The 5,344-nt window shown below is 42.5% G+C and overlaps 1 pseudogene; it reads right to left on the bottom strand.

Moving 5' to 3' along the window:
- Positions 1 to 1,765: 1,765 nt before the first annotated feature.
- LOC142455674 (U4 spliceosomal RNA) lies at positions 1,766 to 1,833 on the bottom strand (annotated as a pseudogene).
- Positions 1,834 to 5,344: the final 3,511 nt, after the last annotated feature.

Below are 5,344 nucleotides of genomic sequence, written 5' to 3'. Positions count from 1 at the left end.
ACAGCCCATACATACATCCATTGTGTCAAGCACATTTGTACGTTTGTTGCCTTCATCAGTCTCAAAACATTTGCTTTCTACTTGAGCCCTTGGTATCAGCTCCTCAATTTTTCCCATCTCTCCCAGCCCCCCGCTATCCCCCTCATGAACTAAAGGCCCATTTTCAATTGGCCCAGAAGAGTTTAGAAATCCTTTCTGTTTTCATAACATGAAAACCTATGTGTCACCTCAAAGACAAAGTTGGAATCCATGTAAACACTCACGGATCTTTGTATAGCAACTTTACCAGCTCAGGTAAGGACAATTAACTCAGCTAATTGGGCCGAAGTAGCTTTGGAGAAACACTTGACTTTCAAGAACCTCTTACCCAGCCTGATAGTGATCAGGTATCAACAAACATAATCAAATGAGCGTTTGCCAAAGAAGTTGCTCTTAGAAATCTTTTCAGATGTTCCAACACTGAGAGTGGTGATGATTGTACAACGCGTCTTGGTGTGATTGAATTGTATGCTATGTGGATCATATGTCAATAAAACTGTTGAAAAATCTGAGAATTAAAGCAGTTCACTTACAACATTTAGCCAATCATGTGTTGTTTAAACTTCATTGTCATTTTCTTAAAGGAAAGTTGTAGGATTTAAATAAGTGACACAATGAAGTCTGATACTGGGTACTTCATAGGAGGTGAGTCTACCGGTGGAGAGACGGTGGGTCACATCAGTTAAGGAGATCAGATGCTTGCCTGGGGAACACAAACATATCTTTTCCTTTCCCTAACGACATCTAAAGTGTTTGACTGGCTTGACTGTAGCAGCAATAGCCCTGAGAAAGGAGGAAACGTCTTAGCTACAGGGCCAACATTTAGTCCGCACTAAGGAACTGACCTCTGATGTTCTCCAGGCTCCTCGGTTAAAACACTGCAAGCATTTCCAAAGGCCTTATGTCAAAACAGGGACATCTAGGTGATAACCAGGAAAGCTTAATCCAGGATGTGTAGTTAGACCTTCTTTCTGTCTCATTGTGACTTTCTGATCATCCGGTGCAATTTGGAAAGTATCTGGTGTGGAAGTTTTCAAATACTTATGTAATGGTTGGCCTAAGAAGGAAAAAATAGGAATCCAAATTCTGCAGTAATCAAAATGCCTCAGAGACCCAAGGGGACAGAAAAAGAAAAAATAACTTCCTTCCACGTAGGGTCAATAGAAATGTCTTCTGCAGAAATCAAATGACCTAAATACTTAACCGAAGCCTGGCCTAATTATAGTTTTTGTCAAGAAACATATCTCCAATGGCTGTCTTAATAAGAGTATACGGTCTTCAATGCAGGCTTGTTGGGAGGTTGCGCATGTGAGGAAGTCACTGACATATTGCAGTAATTTAGATGCATTTTTTTAAGTAGCGAGTGTGGGCTGTAAGCCAACATGGAGAAATTGAAATAAATACCTGGGAGATTCAGTTAAAAATGCTGAGACATTACAGTCCAGGTCAAGTGTAGATTTTTCACCCAGATCACGGCACACAAATATTGACTTTCACAATGGAAAAGAGTACTTAAAAGGCAAGACAAACCTCGGTTATAGTAAAATGGGAGTATCCAAGGGATCCCTAATAACCAATAAAATGAGAATTTGGGACTGCTGGAAATCTAAGGGTCGGGATACAAATAATAGCTCTTAATTCACGTAAAAATCTCCAGGTTCGATGGTAAGATTTCTAAATGAGCGCAGGGGTATTACAAGGCACAGGAACAAGGAATCCTTTATTCGTTTCAATCAGCAATAATCGCGCCTCAGATAAACCTCACTGGCTACGATATTGCCACTGTGCAAAGCTGAATCCTTTAAAAAGAAAGTCCTGAATAATAGGTGCTAATACCTCTCTAGCTTCTTGTTTAAGGGGGTCTTGAGAAATCCTGGCAAAGGCTTAGAAGGGTCTGACTGAACTTCAATGAGTTATGCTGATAAAACGTGTCATATTCAATAGGTGTGATGGTCCACAGAGTTTCAAGAACTCATAAAAAGTTCAGGGGGATGATGGTACCAAACGCACAAATGTACAGTGGATGGATGTATGAATTGTGATAAGAGTTGTACGAACCCCCAATAAAATGATTTTTTTTAAAGTTCAGGGGGAAGCAAGTTAAACTGTCCTTTTATAAGATGAATGCTTAAAAACACCTCTTGAATTAGGTTTGCTTTAGGTCTCTCATTAGAGTTCTTTAGGGGGACATCTGGTATGCTTAATAATACTTCTCATTTTTGAAAACTGCATATTAGTGGCCCATTTAGACAAAAGGTTTCTGTCCAACAAATTAACAGGAGTATTCGGGCTAAGCAGAAAAAGATATAAATCCTCAATAAGACCAAGGAAATATGAACAGATTTTTTAAAATTAAAAAATCATTTTTATTGGGGGGCTCTTGAGCGGGTTTTGAATTAAAGTTTGTTCTCAGTTTGTGACCCTCGTAACTTTTGAAATAAATGTGTGAGGTTAATTGCAAAGAAAGTAATACTCACGTCAATTAGAAATTGGTAACATTTTCCATGGAGCATACTGGGTAATGTCTCTTTGTGTACTAAATGCCACCGTAGGAAAAGTTCCCATTGTGTCTCAGGCCATCCAGTGTGCCATATCTGATAGAAAAGTCTAGCTTAGCAACAAGGCCACATGGAAAAAGCATACCAGCCTGTGCGATCGTGAGGTGTCGCTGGGACCAGGTAACAGGCACCAGAAGACCCTAAAGAAATAAATAAACAAACAAAAAACATTGTTGAGAAAGAGGGGAGTTAGGACAGAGAACCAAAGCCCATCTGCCCCAGCCTACTGGGACATCCCCTCACAGAGGGGTCACAGGGAAGGAATGCGTCAATCAGGCTGCAGTAAAGCACCGATGAAACACACAGTATTCCTCTGGTTCCTTGAGTCTCCTCACCCCCCACTATCATGACCCAGTACTGCCTTTCTCAGCAGGCTAGACCGGAGCATGTGTACAGGTACAGACAGCTAAGAGATAAGAGCCCAAGACACACGGAACAGGAATGGGAGTAGCAATATCAGAAGGGTAGGAGGATGGTGGGGAGAGGAGGGGAGGAAGGGGGAATGGATCATGATGATTGACACATAACCACACACACACCCTTCCAGGGGGACAAACAACAGAAACCGCAGGGGAAGACTGGTCAGTGTAAAAAAAAAATTATCGAGGGGGTGGGGAGGGAGCGAAAAAAGAGGAGCTGATACCAAGGGCTCAATAGAAAGTAAATGTCTAGAAAATAACGATGGCAACATATGTTAAAATATGCTTGATGCAATTAATGTATGGATTGGCATAAGAGTTGTAAGAGCCCCCATACAATGATCTTTAAATTTAAAAAATGCTTAATGAAAAAGTCTCTAGCTTAAGCTAGTTCTTTAATTTATAGCAATTTTTACCCCCAGTGCCTGGGTTTCTTGCAATAATTGCAGGTGTTGGTTTAGTACTTCCAAAAGGCCTTATCCTGCTGGTTAGGAGACCTCGATTGTACTTATGAAACCTTTAACTTATTTGTCTTAGAGGTTTATTGAGACTCCAAGCCTGAGAAATTTCATGAGCTAAATTGACCAGCTCAGCAATGGGAGCTACTTTCCAATCTCGCTGAAGTCTTTTTACTAGGACTTAAGTTCAGGATTTAGGCTAGATGTGAACACTGGGTTAAAAGCTCTTATCAAAAAAAAAAGAAAAGCTCTTATCACACTGGGATGTTGGGCAAATCCCAGACTGTTGAGCAAACCTTTTAAATAATCTAGTCTGATAATCATCCATACTCTCACCTGTATTTTGTACGCAAGAGTGAATTTTTCCCCAATCTACTGTGGAGGAAATGCCTTTAGAATAGTTTCTAGCAATCTTTGACTGATCACCTTCCAATCTTCCAGGTCAGCAGCTGTTTGAGTCAGGTCTAGAGTTAAATGATAATTGGGATTTTTCCATTCGGTCTGTGCTAGTTGATACAAATCAGGTATTGCAACAAAAACTTGTAAGAATCCTCCCACAGTTTTGGAAGCTCTCGAGCACTTTTGTGTGATTTAAAGTACATCCAAAAGTAACATGGGGAAGCGCCAACACTGGGATATGATTTTAAAGGCAGTTCAGGACTAGGTTTTGTTTTTCCTGTAGGTTCTTTAGGGGAAAGGGAACATCCAGACAAAATATTAGTAGAACAACCTTTAGGAGCACCAGAGAAGCCAGGGAGCAGAGAGGGATACAAACGAGAGGCAGCCAACAAGGAGGAGACGATCACAGGGGCAGCTTGAGTCCTTGGAACACAAATCTGGAATTGCAATTCCGTCTTTGCTTAGTTAACTTTGAAACATTTTCCCTGTGCAGAAGCTGTTTTATTCTTATCACATCTTCTAGAAGTTTCAAAACTCCATAAAACAAAAAGTATCCCTTTGCTTCTCTTTAGTTGGGGAGCCTTTCTTTTCTACCTGGCCGCAAGCAAATGTCTAAGTTGTTCAAAAGAGCCAGAGAAGGACCACTTATTTCCCAGCTGTCCTCAGCAAGAAAATGCCAACTAGAAAGGTACACTAAGGTCGCAGCATCCCCGTGTTTGTCCAGATAGCAAGCAGGCCTTTCAGAAGGAGCTCCACATTTCCCTGAGACACCGCATCCCATCTTCCGAGAATGGTCTTGTCAGGTTTTGCCAGTGGGTAATCCCTCGGTTCTTTGCTTCACGTGAGAAAGAATTCACGCGGAAGCCCGTTTGTAATCCAAGTGGGTTTTTAGGAAGGACGGAACAAGCTTCAGGTTTACCGTCTCAAAAGCATACACTCTATTTTAGGGAAGCGCGCCGGGCCACGAGGAAGTTCATGGAGTAGTGGACCCACACCTATGGACCTGAGGCCAGAGAGGACAGGGGGTGGCACGGCCCAAGCAGGTGCTGGGGGGAGAGTAAATTAGAAGAGAGTGTCCCCCTCTGACCAGCCACTGACCAGGAGCAGGGTAAGAGACAGGCCAGCCTTCCGGGCCTAGTTTGGGCCGCCCAGGTGTACCTCCCAGCTGGCAGGGGGCTGGACTTGGAGCATGCTCAGTTAAGAGATCGTCACAGGTGTTTAATGCTTGCCTGATTTCCTCCCCCACCTCCTAGAGGGGAAGTGTGCAGGCATGGGAGGGACAATGCCCTGTCCCTGTCTATAGCAGCCTAACAGTAGTAGGGTGACGGTGGTGGTGGTGGTGTGAGGTTCTGAGAAATGTATTATCCTAGAAGTTTTTGAGTTCGTGGAATCTTCGGCTCTATCCCCCATAAAGACATACCGAGTTCAGAGCAATCAGTGAATGGTGACCAGTCATGAGATACAATTACAG

The sequence above is a fragment of the Tenrec ecaudatus genome, chromosome 8 (assembly GCF_050624435.1).
Source record: "Tenrec ecaudatus isolate mTenEca1 chromosome 8, mTenEca1.hap1, whole genome shotgun sequence".
Lineage (NCBI taxonomy): Eukaryota > Metazoa > Chordata > Mammalia > Afrosoricida > Tenrecidae > Tenrec > Tenrec ecaudatus.
The sequence above is the reverse complement of the archived record's forward strand: the minus strand, read 5'-3'. Positions and strand labels throughout refer to the sequence as shown.